This window comes from Scophthalmus maximus, chromosome 7 (assembly GCF_022379125.1).
Source record: "Scophthalmus maximus strain ysfricsl-2021 chromosome 7, ASM2237912v1, whole genome shotgun sequence".
NCBI lineage: Eukaryota > Metazoa > Chordata > Actinopteri > Pleuronectiformes > Scophthalmidae > Scophthalmus > Scophthalmus maximus.
The window spans coordinates 8,104,613-8,119,419 of record NC_061521.1 but is presented as its reverse complement, the minus strand read 5'-3'; the positions used below and the strand labels follow the sequence as shown (position 1 = coordinate 8,119,419).

Below are 14,807 nucleotides of genomic sequence, written 5' to 3'. Positions count from 1 at the left end.
CCAGGTAACAGCAGCAGTGAGTGGGACACCAATGCATCAATAACCTACAGGCACACACATACTGAAACCCACATGCATAGTGGTACTAATGAGGTGCAATAGAAAAGGTCACTCGGCTGAGCTCGGAGTGTGAAGTAGGTGCTCAACCATGTGGTGGATGCCAAATTCCCAATCGCATGTGATTCACCTCTTGAAGATTCCCTCGGTTTTCAATCTGTATGATAAAGAGCTCTAGAGTAAGCACAGTGAACAAGGCATTCTGGTGAGAGACAAAGGGCACCTACAGTAGAAAACAGCAGGGAAGAAAAGCAGCCAAACTCCTCCAGACAACCGGCTTGGAAGCTGAGGGAATTTTCATTCACCCTGCAAATATTGATTTTCTGTCTTAGCTGTTCTTTTCCATCATTGCTTCAAACTAACCCCCTCATCCCCAACCACCACCTCCTCTCTTCATGGCCCCCTCTGGCACAGGCCCGATAGTGTCCTGGGTGGTTTTATAAAAGTAGAACACCAAAGTCCTGATGTGGTTCACTCACTCTTAAGTACACTCTCCAGTGACTTCTGTGTTCCACTGTATCATCTCATCACTTGAAAAGGTTTTTCTATCACAGTCAAACAAAGGCAGAAGAGGCTTGTTTAGCTCAGGGCTGCAGAAATTATTTTGATTGGTGCACATTGTATTGTATTTGATTATTGTGCATATCAAAGGATTTCAATTTAACACCACTTGAGCAAAACTAAACATCCTCCCCACTGAACATGACCATCATTGTTGAAGTGCAGAGCTGTGTAGTGGATTCAACATGGAATATGAGAGCATATATTTTGCATATCAGATTTTAAAAATAGATTTTAATTTGCTAATTTGGCAGACGCTTTGGTCCAAAACAACTAACAACTAATGGACAATATTAAATGTGCTAAATCTGTTAAATGACACAAAGTGAGGTAAAGCACCAAAGTTTAGACGTGTTTGGTCATCGAAGGTGTTCGTGGAGATTGCATTGTGCCCAGGGATGGTAATATCAGACAGTGTTTCTTACAAAACTCAGCAGCAGAGAAGGAACAAAAGCCCATTTGATTGAGTTCTGGAGAAGGGGAAGAAAACAAGTGGCCCTAGCACCGAGCCTTGGGGCACCCCTCCTGGGAGGGGAGAGGATAGGAGAAGGACGTTTGTCCTTGCCATAACACGATGAAGGAACGCCCAGTGAGATACAGTTCACACCAAGAAAGCACTTTGCCCAAGATTCCCATATTGGACAGTGCAGATAACAGGATGCAGTGGTTCAATGTATCAAAGGCTGCTGATAGGTTCAGCAAGATAAGAACCGAGGACTTAGCTGCAGCTCTAGCTGCCCTTAGGGATTCTGTCATAGATAACGGAGCCATTTCAGTTGGGCGGCCGCTCTGACTGTCCTGCTGATTCGGATCAAGGATCTGTTCTGTGAGTGGAATTCCCTTTTGATAACCTTAGATAAGAATTGAAGTAATGAGACTGGTCAATAATTCTCAGCTTGAGCTAGGTCAAGTAAAGTGCTGCCCAACCCTGTTTGAATAACATCGAAAAAATTTCAAAAATCCCCGAAGCATTTATCATGTGAATGCTGGCAAAATGGTGAAAGATATGGCTTGGTGGCAATGGGGTTGAGCACACAAGTAGAAGGATGACCACCAGTCAGGAGTTGTTATGCCTTGTTCTCAGTGAGAGGGGTAAATGAGAGAAGTAAAGTGCCATTCACCTGGGGAGACAGTTACATGTACATGTAGTAGTGTTATGTTTTTTGTAGCCTTTCACTCAGCAACAGGGCAGAGTGAGTGTGGGGCTCTTTTGACTGGAGGAAGCAGAGAAGGGCATGAGAGTAGAACTGGATTACTCAATGTTTGGCTTGCAGTTGCGCTGTCCTCAGGGAGAGGCTTGATTATGGGTGGATGTTGTCATAACTGAGCGAGAGGAGTTGTTTCTGAGTGGCTCAGAGATTTGGCTACTGATAGGTGCCATATTCCAGTTAAGGCAAAATATCAGCTGAGTAATTAGTGTCTGTTGGAAGAGGATAGAGTAATGTTTTATAAAGGTAGAAGATAAATGTTGAGTATCTTTAGTACTGCCGAGTACTGCAATTTTTGCAGCACTGAGGCTGGAAGAGAAGGAATATAGGAGCGACTGATATCCCTCGAGATCAGAAGGATTGCTGGTTTTACGACACTTTCCCTCAACAGCTCTAAGATCAGTATGCAGCATTATGATGGTGTCAGCCAGCCATGGGCGAGGTCGGTTAGAGGACAGAGGATGCAGGCTATCCAGTCATGAGGTCAGTGCAGAGCAGAGAGGCTCTGCGACATCACTGACTGCTAGTGAGGAAGCTGTGGTAGGAGGTGGAGCACAGGCCACCACTGAGGAGAAGTGGGTGGGAGACAAGTTGTGGAAGTTGCAAGCTTGATAATTCACCTTGCCACTCAACAAAACAAGTTTAATTTTGGACTCTTTGCATGCATCTAATCATGAACATTGTTGGGCAGTAACTAATTACTCCGTAATATATTACTGTAATATTATTCTTTTTTCCAGTAACTAGTAGTGTAAGAGATTACAATTTCTGAAATACTAATTATATTACAGTTACGGATCCAAGTAACGCCGCATTACTTTTTACTCTATGATGACGTGTACGCACGGGCCGGTCACGTCGACTACTAGCCAAAAAGCTAAACGAAAGATAGAGGATGACAGAGATCTGAAGAACATTGTCGCTGGGTATATCATAGATAAGATGTTTGAGAAGCTTCTGCTAATGACATACAATCATTATTTCACTTCTGAACATTAGGACCTTGCTTAATATGTGAGGGCAAAAATAACAGAACAAGAAGCCGGACACAATATCAGCTTGGTTGTTATGCAACGTTCTGTAAAACCATCAGATGCTCCATGCTGCTCTTATGACTGAATATGCAGAACCCGCAAAAGTAATATAACGAGTAACGTGACTAATTTCTTTTAAAACCAAATAATAAGTAAGGTAATATAATTACTTTTTGAAAGAGTAATAAGTAACTTATTACCGTTCCTGAGTAACTTGCCCAACACTGATCGTGAACTTTGTTAAATTTGCTTTGGGTTGACAGATCTGATGGGTAGTTGGTGCCCTATCAGATGACACACCGTCCTCATAGACAGGAGCAGCTAAGTATCATCAGAAGCTAGCATAGCTTGCAGCTGCCTATGGAGTTGAAACCACCCGACGGCCAAGTCAGAAAGTAATAAAATACTCATGTAAAAAATTTGTCTCTTTTAACATCCGTCAGATCCCGGTTGAGCTTTTTCTCTTGGTTATTTGTGAAAATCTCACATTTTATGTGTAGTCCAGTTTCAGTTTTAACAGATGCCATCATTTGTTCTGTTAATCACCAAAGCAACAATAAGCTAATATCATCTGCAGCAACAATAAAGTGTAAAATAGAATGAATGGGAAGAAAAACTGACAAACACCTGACAATCTGAAGACTGCCCACACGACATAATATCAGCCTTGCTGCAGAGCCTGCCTGGGACTGTGAATACCAGATGTTGCCCAGCGTATCATTTTTTCATATCGGAGTCACAAATCAAATCTGAAATGACTTTCTGTACCGTCTCAAGTAATTAAAACATAAATCAAGAAAGTGACACCTGTTGAGTGTCACCTGATTTAGATTCAAAGTTTAACTCAATGTATCTGCCAATTCAGAGAACTGACATGATATCAGTGACCTGTATTTACTGCATGTAATTTGTGTAAATCACTCATCAAGTAAATCTTTGGGATTGGGATGGTTCTGATAGCCCCAAGTTGGTGAAATGCTCGCATTTGTTGAGCTCCACAGCCAATGAATCCCTCTACCAAAACTCCCAGAGATCATTTCTTCATCCTCTTTCTGATTCTACAGACCAAGAAAATAAACTGATGGCATAAAAAAAACGAACTGATTCAGAACCACAGCTGTTGACAAGACCGACTGATTTATCACAATTCTGCGCCTCCACTTAGTGTTAACACTTCAAAGTCAAATTGACAAATGTAATATTATTGGGAGGTATTCACGACAAAGTACAAAAAAATCAGTTTAAACATCGATTAGTGTCCATCATGTTAAAGTAAGAACTTGTGCTATTTCTTATTTAAAGGATGAAAGCCAGTTTCTATGCCGGTGTTACAGTGTTGTGAGTGCTGAGGAAACTCAACTATATTAGTATGCACTGTCATATTGACATAGTTTCAAACTAGGCTATATACTGCAACAGCATAATATAATTCCTTAGGTTCAGAAATGGCTTTTTGTTTTAGACCAACCGTATGAATAATTTCTAAGATTAACAAACATAGTATATGGAGTTATGGTAAATCTCTTTATAATGAGGATAACCTTTCAGGAGGATGTACAGTTAATTTTTTTAAACTAAGAATTAGGGTAAAGATAAAGGTTTAATCTAGGGAAGATATATTTCATTTTTACATATATTCATTATATCTGTAGAACTCAGACTGTAAAAAGTAGCAGGAGCGATTGACTCAGTTTCAGTCTACCATCACGACAGTGCTATGTAATATAGTTTCCTTTCCCAAAGTCTGTTTTATTCAATCATGTCACACCTCCAGTTTCCTACATTACTCACTCATCCACGTAGTCCATGAGACTGCGCCATCTGGCACCCACAGCACAGCCGTGATAGCTGCCTCAGTCTCTGCAGAAACAGAGACAACCCCTTGGTCACAGATTTGGAGCAGAGGCGCTGCGGGTTGTGAACGCTGTCTGTCCACCCAGATGCAGGCGACTGTCTCATAATTCCCCGGCTGAGAGCAAATTTTCGTGGACTTGATGCGGGGCCCATACTCACCCTGTTATTCTGCGCACAACTCAATTACGCCTCTGAGCGGAGCTCTGCGGCACAGGTGTTCGGGGGAGAGACAACTCAGCAGGATAGTTCTCGATGTGCAACCCACGTGAGTTATGCAGTTAGGTTTGATAAGAGCTTGGCTGATCTCACGAACTGTTATAGCAGAATTTTTCTTTCCTTTTTTTTATAAAACAGCACTCGACTCCTTTTCTGTTCTGAAGACTGAAGATGCTATAATTCATTTTCAATAAGCTGTTTAATGATGGCATTTTTATTCACCATGATTATATGCTTACATCTTAACACACCACGGGAAAGCTTTTAGACTTTTACCCCAAGCGAGGTTGTCAAAACACAATGGCCATAGAAAAGGTAACTTCTACACATGGAATGCCAATCACTGGTTTCGTAAATGCAAGTAGGTCTGCTGTGCTAATGCCTCTTGACAAGATATTAGGATCTAGAGTTATTTGGCAGCTAGCTCTTACTTGCACGACAAATACAATAGGTTGAAAAGAGAATCCAAACATTGCTCCTTGCAGTTATTACATCCTTTTGCCATTATTGGTGACAAATCCATTTGTCCTGTTTACTTAAAAAAACAACTGCTGCATGTATATTTCTGGATTATTGTTATTTGAACATTTCCCGAGGGCTTTTAGTGCTTTCTGAATATTTTCTAATAATTTCTTTCTTCAGAATAATACGCATTTATGACAGCACTTGTCAGGTTGCAGCTCAAGTTGTTCTTGAAGGTAGAGACAACTCAGCGGAGGGAAAACTGTAGACAAAGTGTTTCAGTGAACATCTTTGGAAAAATTCATATTTGCATGTTTGTTTTTGTTTATAGGGAAGTTTTCCGTAAATTCCAGCAGGATTTGAATAATGGCCAAAAATGTGGGGAAACAGTAATATCTGCCAGTAGATCCAGCATCACAGATCTTAGTATCATATAAACAGCTGTTAGCTGCAAAATGCATGTCTTTCTTGTTTTTGTTGTTATTGTTGAAGGGTACAAACACTCACGGATATATTGCTCACACTTGAAACAGCTGTAATGTTTTGTTTGTTAGTTGTGTTTTTTTTAAAGGAACAGAGAAGCTGTACATCTCATCATAAAAGTCAGGAAGCAACAAAGCACTGTTTAAAAAATGTGAGTGTACTCGTTGAAGTGGACGTTATAGTAATGCATTGACAGTTTTATTCTTCTCATATGTCACTGAAGACTAAATAAATTCAGTTTCTATGTGGACAACAGGCGATGGTGCACCTTCATCTCCTGCATTTATTTAGCAGCAGGCCATTTCTCCCTCCTGCCATCTCTGCCAACTGCTAGGTGTCATAAACACTTAAAATAAAGAAAGACTAACAACGAGACATATGCTGGGGGCTACAGATTTTGTAAAAGCTTCGTTAAAAGCTTGCAAAGACTCAGACAAACACTCTCACTGACGCTGCTGCATTATAGATGGAAACAAAACAGGCATGACTGTTCTGTCATTAGCACGCCCGTGTGAATGTATGAGCAATGCAATCCTTGATCTTCCCTGGATCTAGAGCTTTATAATGGACATTCTGAACTTTCAAACTTCGTTAGAGAACAGCGGTGGTGGCGATGGCTCAGTAGATGGCTTTGTTGCAATATTGATAGCACAAAGCTTAGCACTGTGTAATACCAGAGATATTTCAATGGCAGAGAGATTTAGGGAAGTTGGAGCTAGTAGTGGCAGCAAAGGTTTAAAAAAATCTTCATGCATTGAGGTTTATTTTTTTGGAATAGTAAGAAAGACATTAATATGCCAGGTTGGTAGAACAGTTTAAGTAATTGAACAATTAATTAAAGACCCAAACCAGGAGTGTTCTTCTACTTGTGACCACACCCAGCTGTGATATAGAACAGTAAGATAGTGCATTTTCACATTGCTGCTTTACAAGGTGAGGAAAGTTACACTATACAATGTTACTTTTCTCTATAGAATTACTTAAATAATAGAACAAAGAGCAGAGAAAAGAAAATAAATTTGCCATATATGAAAAACAGCAAAACTGTGCACATTGTGCAGCAAAGAGCTCAAACTGTGCAGTCTCACATTAGAAAAGGATGATTGAAACATGATTCATTCCACTGAAGGTTTGTCTTCCATGATGAAAGCCATTAATCTCCAACTGATAGTAAGAGGAGACATTAAATGGTTGACATCCTAATCACTTCACAGAAGAATGGGACATTCGAAATGTTTGTTGGAGGACTAGAGTTGGTTCATGCCAGAGAAGCTAGGCACAACATTTAAACATCCCATATGCTGCAGAGGAAAGTTTTGGTATTTTAACCCCCAAACGCATCCCAATTTACTTCTTCTTTCACACCACTTACATTTGATTAATTCACAGCTGCATAATAAAAAGAATCAATTCCAGCTGAGGCATTAAAGGCATTAAATTGCATGTAATTAAATCATTGATTGAATGGTCTGATCTAGGTAATTGACTTTTTTGTCCATTAATTTAAACTAAAATCTTTGCTGAGGGGCTGAGATTCAATGGATGTTGCCATCACAGAGAGAGAGAGAGAGCTATTCGTCTTGCAGGGTCTGATATGAAACATCTTTATTGTGGGTGCACCGATATCATTTAAGGTATCACTTAGTATCTAGATGTTACCAACCTGCATAATTTCCAGACTGAATAAAAGCAGGGGGAAATTATTCAAGTTTGAAAAAATAATTCTAATATGTTGCAGATAGTGTTTTTTGTTGACTTCACATAAGTCATTGTCTCTTCTCTGTAATTTTTATAACCTTTATCCCCTCTGAATACAGTTTAGGTCCCATTATGGAAATATTGCTGCTCAGTTATGCATGCAACCTCCCCATTTTCAACAAACTACATGACATATCTTCATGAAAACAATGGAGATGAATAATTAAGGGCACCATTTTGTAAATGCCTTCAATTATAATGTTGTCATGATGAAATAAATAATTCATGATGATTTTCTTTTCTTTTGTGTTTTTATTGAAAGTATCAACACTCCTTTTTTCTTTTCTTTTTTACTTCCCACTTAAAGTTCATGGAGAGTTTTTTCATGACCAGGGGGAAACAGCTTTTTAATGACCTGATGCACTTGCGAGATCCTGCTCAAAGTCTCATTTGGTTTTTCCTAGAAGTTACAGTAAAAGCACCCATGTTTATTTGATAGCTTCTATGGACTCCTCTGTGTGAAAGGGAAAAGGAACCCAGCTGCGTTTTCAGGCACTTACATAATGTTGCTTCCTTGTTCCCACACTGACAGCCGGACTCGGAGCATATCAATTTTTTAAGTAAGCCATGAAATAACCTTTTTTTCCTGCTAATTAGGAAGCCACCTGTGTTCCACTCTCCTTGCCTTTTTTGAATCAGGCTGCAAATTTCTATCTAGCACTCTGGTCAGCGATGAGTGGGGCAAGTTGTGAAGATCAGACCACCACTAATTGGCTGGGTATAGATGTATTTTTAACATTTGTTCCCCTTGGAAAAGAAAAATCTGAAATGCATAGATGACTGACTCAGACTGAATGAACAAATGAACGAGTAATATATATATTACTCGTTCATTTGTGGCTTTAGGCAAGCAGGCCGTGGGAGAGATTTTATTACGGCATGTTGTGCAGAACAAATCGGGACGATGAAGAGTCTTAAAGAGGGATAATACCTGAAATCAAGTCATCATATAAGCTTGACAGCAGCCACTCAACATGCTTTCTTATTCGCAAATTTGCTGCTAAGCAACCCAGATCTTTGAATGGGGTTGAAACTGGCTAACAGAAAAGCAGAAAGTTTAACTAAATCCTGCTCCACCATGCGTTTTGTTACTTCAAATGACAATAACTTGAACGGATATGTCACGGCAAAGACAAAAGCTGAAGAGTTGTGAAAATTTAATGACACTTTCTTTGAGAGGCTGCTAATGCAGTAGAGGGCTCCGAGTTAGTAGTCGGCCCGTGCTGCAGTAGCTACGACTTTAATAATGCCATGCCTGCCTTTTGCTCATCTCCACTGCACCAGTAGCAATGTCATGAGGTCAGAACATGAGGTTTACATGCTCTTGCTGTACCAATGAGCCCTGGAGAGCTCCGCTTACCCAAACCTCAGGAAGTTTAGAGGGCAGTTTAATTGGGCTGAAATATTCCACGATGAATATATACACACACACTGACTAAACTGTTTGTTAAAGTGCTTCTAATTGCATGCACGAGCATGAGAATAACTAATGGAACCAACGGAATGTCTAATTGTGCCAAAATAATTGCTCTTATTACCACATAAGTGTTCACAGAGTGGAGATTTAGCACTTAACTGTAGCAGTTTGAAATGAAATGCGTACACATATCTTGCACTGACGCAGTTGTGTAAAGCTTTTGTCCATTTTCTCTGCAGGAACTTCATGTACTGTATCTCAGGCTTTTCTCTCATATTTCCGCTGTCTGCTCTCTGTCAGCCTGCAGTAGCTTAGGTGAGAACTTCGCCTGTACTCCCACCTTCAGCATTTCCTCAAAGTCCCAATCCAAATCCCAACCAGGATAATCTCATCCCTCCACTCTGATGTACTTCCATTTATCCTGGGCTTGTACTACTGCCAGCTCAGTCCAGCGCGAGTGAAACGCAGAAAGAGGATTTCTTCCGCTTTCCCCTTGCTTGGGCACTTCACTGAGGTTGTAAGTATGATCGCCCTGGAGCTCCACGGAATCTGCTCAATGTCACCCCTGCGTTGCCTCGGGACACAATGGCTACTGGCACCTTATCGTGCTTCTTTCAGGCATGAGTTCATCTGGATGACTTAACGAGCAGAAAATAAATTCATGTACATTACATTAGCCACCAGAAAATATGTGCAGCACAATGGTGTAACGTTGGTAACCACCATCAAAGGCTCACAACACAACAGTAGTGTGTGGAGAAAATGCCATGTTCCGTTTCCATGACGCCAATAATACAGACAGATTACAGTAATGTTTACAGCCCTCAAGCCAATATACAGTATTATATATACACACATACAACATTACGCTCAACTCGAGACCAACACACAACCATAGCCAATTGGCTCACAAAACCAACCACACAAAATATGCAACACACAAACATGAGTACTTCATAAAATCAACACCACAAAACAATCAAGCAACAATCAGAACTATTTAAACAGCATCATTAAATGTATTCAAAATTAAAACCAGTGTACAAATAACACAGCAGCAAATTAGTCCCCAGCAAACAAGCATGAAAGTAAGGGTCATATGCGATCTGAGAGATACCAAGACATCATCTCACAGTATGCATGTTAGCATAGCAGTAATTGGCCACTTTCCTTAGTGAAGCACAGCAGAGATACCAGAGTAAGATGTTTGAGAACAGTTTCCTCAGCTCCAAGTTACATTCACACACTACAGCAGCCGTCAGCTAACAACATAAAAGGTTGACAAATGTTGCTCCACAAAGCCATCCCGGGGCTGAATGACGTGCGATGTGAGGAGAAAAAAAACATGAACCTGACAATCTACGACAAAAGCCACATTCAGCCTCTGCTGAAGTCAGTCTTTTCTCCACTACATAAATAAGCAGCATGAAAGCGCCACAGTCAGACAACAGTTAAAGTAATAGTTAAAATTAAATAGCATTGCATATACTCCACAAAAGACGACAGCAGAAGAAAATTAGCAGCCACCAGAAAAGCAGAAAGCAGCCAACCGACATATTCTGAAGCACAATAAGACTAATTTAACAAAGTTAAAGTGACAGTCAGTATGTGGACTTAGTGTAAGCTTACTGATAAATAAATAAAGCGAGCCATTTGCTCTAGGTTGATTATCGCTAATGCTTTACGCAATATGAAGTGGAGAGAAAATGCCACCTTCATTTACTCATAGTCAATTGCACAGCAGAGTAATCGGAAGGACTGTATCCCTAAAGCCAATATGCAAAATTATTCACTACATGACTCAAATGACAAACTGACATCCACCACCTCCACCTACAAAAAGCACCACAACCACTGTACAAATATGTATTCACACTTCCCCCACACACGCATCAATAGCAAACAACAAACAACAGACCGGTAAGCATTGCTCATTGATGACAGCAGCAGAAATGAGCAGCCAGCAAGAATTCAAAAGCAAGGCATCATCACTAGCTGAAGCAACGAGCACAAAAACGGTGAAGGAACACAGCCAAGACATCAACTTATGATAACTTTATTTACCAGTTCCGAGGTATAATGGAACGTAGCATTTAATACGGTTGCAGGAAACGGTCCAGAATGCGTTGCATTCGCGTTGAATTTCCAGCGCTGCGGGAAACCAGAAATGGAAAAAATGTCCCCTGTCCGATACTCAGTTGGTTGAGGTTTAAAACTTAAAACACCAGATGAGTAAAAAAAATTACACACTAGGGCTTTAAGTTGTTGCTTTTTAATAATAATAATAATAATAATAATAATAATAATAATAATAATAATAAATTTTGAATGCATCAAACTATTATTTTCTTATCGATTAATCTATTGATTATTTTTTCAATTAATCTAACTATTATTTTCACCAATAAATTATATATACAGTATATATAAATATATATGAATCAAATATATATCAGAGTAAAGATGGAACACAAGATGAATAAAAGATTTAATTTTCTCCTAAAAAAGAAAACATTATTCTCTAAGTAATAATGCAGATTAAAAGTTAAAAAAAAACTTCCATACACAATCCATAGCACAACATCTGAACATTATCTCTGCCAAATTTCATGCTGATAAAGTGAAACAGGGCAAAGTTGCAGGCTTGATGGGGACATGGTCAGGTCTTCGATTTGAGGTTTTTCACCTAAAACTCATTTAATTTCAGTTATGTCTTTTTAAGTATTTATTCCATCTAAATGCAGCTGTTTTATAATAAGGACGGGTGTTCTTCTCTCTCTACCGACACTCTTTGCAGTGTTGCGAGGACGTCAGAGCTGCCGCTAGGGTAGTGACAGGTTGCCTTTGTGCTAACAGGAGCGGATTTATCGATCAAAACCCACCTTAACATGACATAACATTAGAAGTAACACATATTTTATGTTTGGCGCTGTTCGGCGCATATTTTCACTTCGCTTAACTCGGGTGACGTGAGAATCTGAGTTTTCAGCCTTTTCCTCCAGGGGAGATGTGCTTTCACTTTTTCCGACCTGAAGTGTCTCGCTCCAAACGGGTTACCCTGTTTACTTCCGTTTACAGCGGTAAAATACTTCTCATCTGTCTAAAAAGTTCAAACTGAAGCAGAATATGAGGCAGAAAACTGATTATTTCACCACAAAGCCATCTGAACCCAACAACTGGTGCGCTACTATTGGCAACATCAAGTGGAAATAAACGGGGAAGAAGACAGCCTACCCTGAGTGTGAAAAAAGTAATTTCGATACAAAACAATGCAATTTGGAGAAATGTCCAATCAATGTCAATTAAATATCAATAAAGTGAATATACAGTTAATATAAAGACCAGTAAAACAAGCCGTTACACCAGTCCACATTGTTGAGCAACATGTCTGCATGGTGGAATATGAATGTTCTTATTGAGTTTCCATGAAGCCAATATTAACTGTGTGCAAGATTATAGTCATGTTTACTTCCCTGAAGCCAATATGCAATATTATTCTCTAATAGAGACCTCAATATTGGGGAGAAAATACAACCACAAAAACCACTAGGGAAATATGTTACAGTCTAACATACTGTATTCATATTCCACCACTATATGTCAATATAACAATCCAAACAACAGGCAAAAGAAAAATGTGCTGTTCAACAACAACTACAACAACTGAATACATGATTCATGCTATTATTGCAAACAGATGACAACAGAAAACCAGCAAACAAGCATAAATTAACAAAGCAGCGCCATCGGCCATGTTGCCAAACACAAACTAAACAATGTCACGTTATGCATCACAGCAAAAAAGGGGGCAAAGGGAACGTGCACTTACCTTGGCGATGTGAAGCGGTGATGCCCGAGTGAACCCCGTGTGATGAACCACTGCAGTCCCAAGCTGCAGGCGTCAATCTCTGACTGAAGGCCAATGTTCATCCTCAAGGCCACATTTTCAGACTGTTGGCAGGCTGAATAAGAAGTGTGAAAGATAACATGACAACCTACCTTAGCATGTTGCAGCCCATAATGCTCACTGGAGTACGTCTACTACCAGTTCAGACAGCAAACAAAACCACACCATTGCACATGAAGGACAACAGGAGAAATAAGCATCCAGCAGACAAACACAACGCAGGCAAAGAACCGCAAAATAAGGCTTCAGCAGCCATGTTGTGAAGCACATAAATTATGTGTGAAATAGGCCTGGATGACCATCAATGCGTGGACAAGAGCTCACAAAATATAATGCCAGCGCAATAAGCACACTTAAATAAATGCATTGTTTTGAGTGAAATGTTGCCAAAGCGTTGCTGTGTGGAGAACGCAGCACTAACCATCACGTGTCAAAGGCCACACTGAGTCACCATTACTGCAAAATAATGGGATTATGGGTTGCATGCAAGATCACGGTGGTATTCACATTTCCTTCAGCCAATATAGTAGCATCTGCCAGCAACAGTACCCTTCCAAAAAAAACAAAGCTTCTTCTTTTTCTCTCAGCAGACGTTTTGACACGTCGTATCATATCATATATCATGATAACCTTAGCAATGGCTGTGTTCAAGTTCAAGTGTCCCAACGGGACATCACAGTGAGCCAAAATACCAGGGCCCTGAAACTGAAGCAGCACTTCAGCCATCAGTAGTTTTCCTAATTGCACCTGTGCCATTCCTTACTGTGACATATAAAAAAATGTTTGCCATGAAATATAGAGTATGTTGCGCAACCAACTGAGGCAATAGCATCCACACAGCTCAAAGGGGGGTGTACCCAGGCATCCTTTCACTGAACAGACAGCACAACCACATCCCAATGCCAGTCAGGAAGCAACAAAAAACATGGATGTCAAGTGTGTGCGCGCGCGCACACACACACACACACACACACACACACACACACACACACACACACACACACACACACACACACACACACACACACACACACACACACACACACACACACACACACACACACACACACACACACACACAGGCTGAACAAACTCAAATGATCCCCGTGTACATGGATATGAGCTTATAAGTAAGGATGCAGGAATGGTGCCGCAAGCTGGCACACGAGCCAACTGCTGCATGAGGAATATTTGGCTAAATATGCGAATATGGCCTGTGTGGTGAGAAAATCAGTGCACTTTAAATCCACCACAACAACAAACATCCTCAGGGTCACCGACAGCAGCAGAAGTTTGCAAACAGGGGTCAGGCAAAAACGTGCGCAATGACACCAAATCCGCTTTGGCAGGCGTCTCTTGAACACTGCACACAAACACAACTCACAGCACGCTCGTAAGTTGCAAATAGCAATATTCCAAAAACGCATTTACCTTGGTGGAGAATCCTTCTTGCCGCTGTTAGCAGGTATGCTAGTTTGCCGGCAGCAGGTGTTCTTAATCAGTGCCACAGCAGAGGAAGAAGGGGGCGGGGCTTTGATTGTGTTTAAAAAAACCAAAAAAAAAACACAAGACTGATGCTGCGTTCCATTGCGCCTCGGAACTTGGAGCTCCGAGCTCGGAAGTCGGGGTTGGTGAAGTTCCTCCGGCCTGCTGAGTCGAAATTCCGACTCAGGGGGCGTGTTCCAGTTGTAATTTCTGACTCGGAAGTGGGTTATTTTCCGACTTCTGAAATTATAATGAAACAACAACCCCCGAGTTCAGAGGTATAATGGAACGCAGCATGACCTTTAGTTTTATTTTATATATTAAATAATATCAATAATAATACCAGTTGTTGGCGGTAATGCACC

General features: G+C 40.4%; 1 long non-coding RNA gene across 1 annotated transcript in view; it reads right to left on the bottom strand.

Moving 5' to 3' along the window:
• The window catches only part of LOC118315483, a 179,651-nt gene extending 165,195 nt beyond the window's left edge, over positions 1-14,456 (bottom strand). The window contains exons 1-2 of the long non-coding RNA XR_004794863.2: positions 14,389-14,456; positions 12,880-13,012 (exon numbers count right to left, since the gene is read on the bottom strand). This is a non-coding gene — a long non-coding RNA (uncharacterized LOC118315483). The remainder of the gene's footprint in view (positions 1-12,879; positions 13,013-14,388) is intronic.
• Positions 14,457-14,807: the final 351 nt, after the last annotated feature.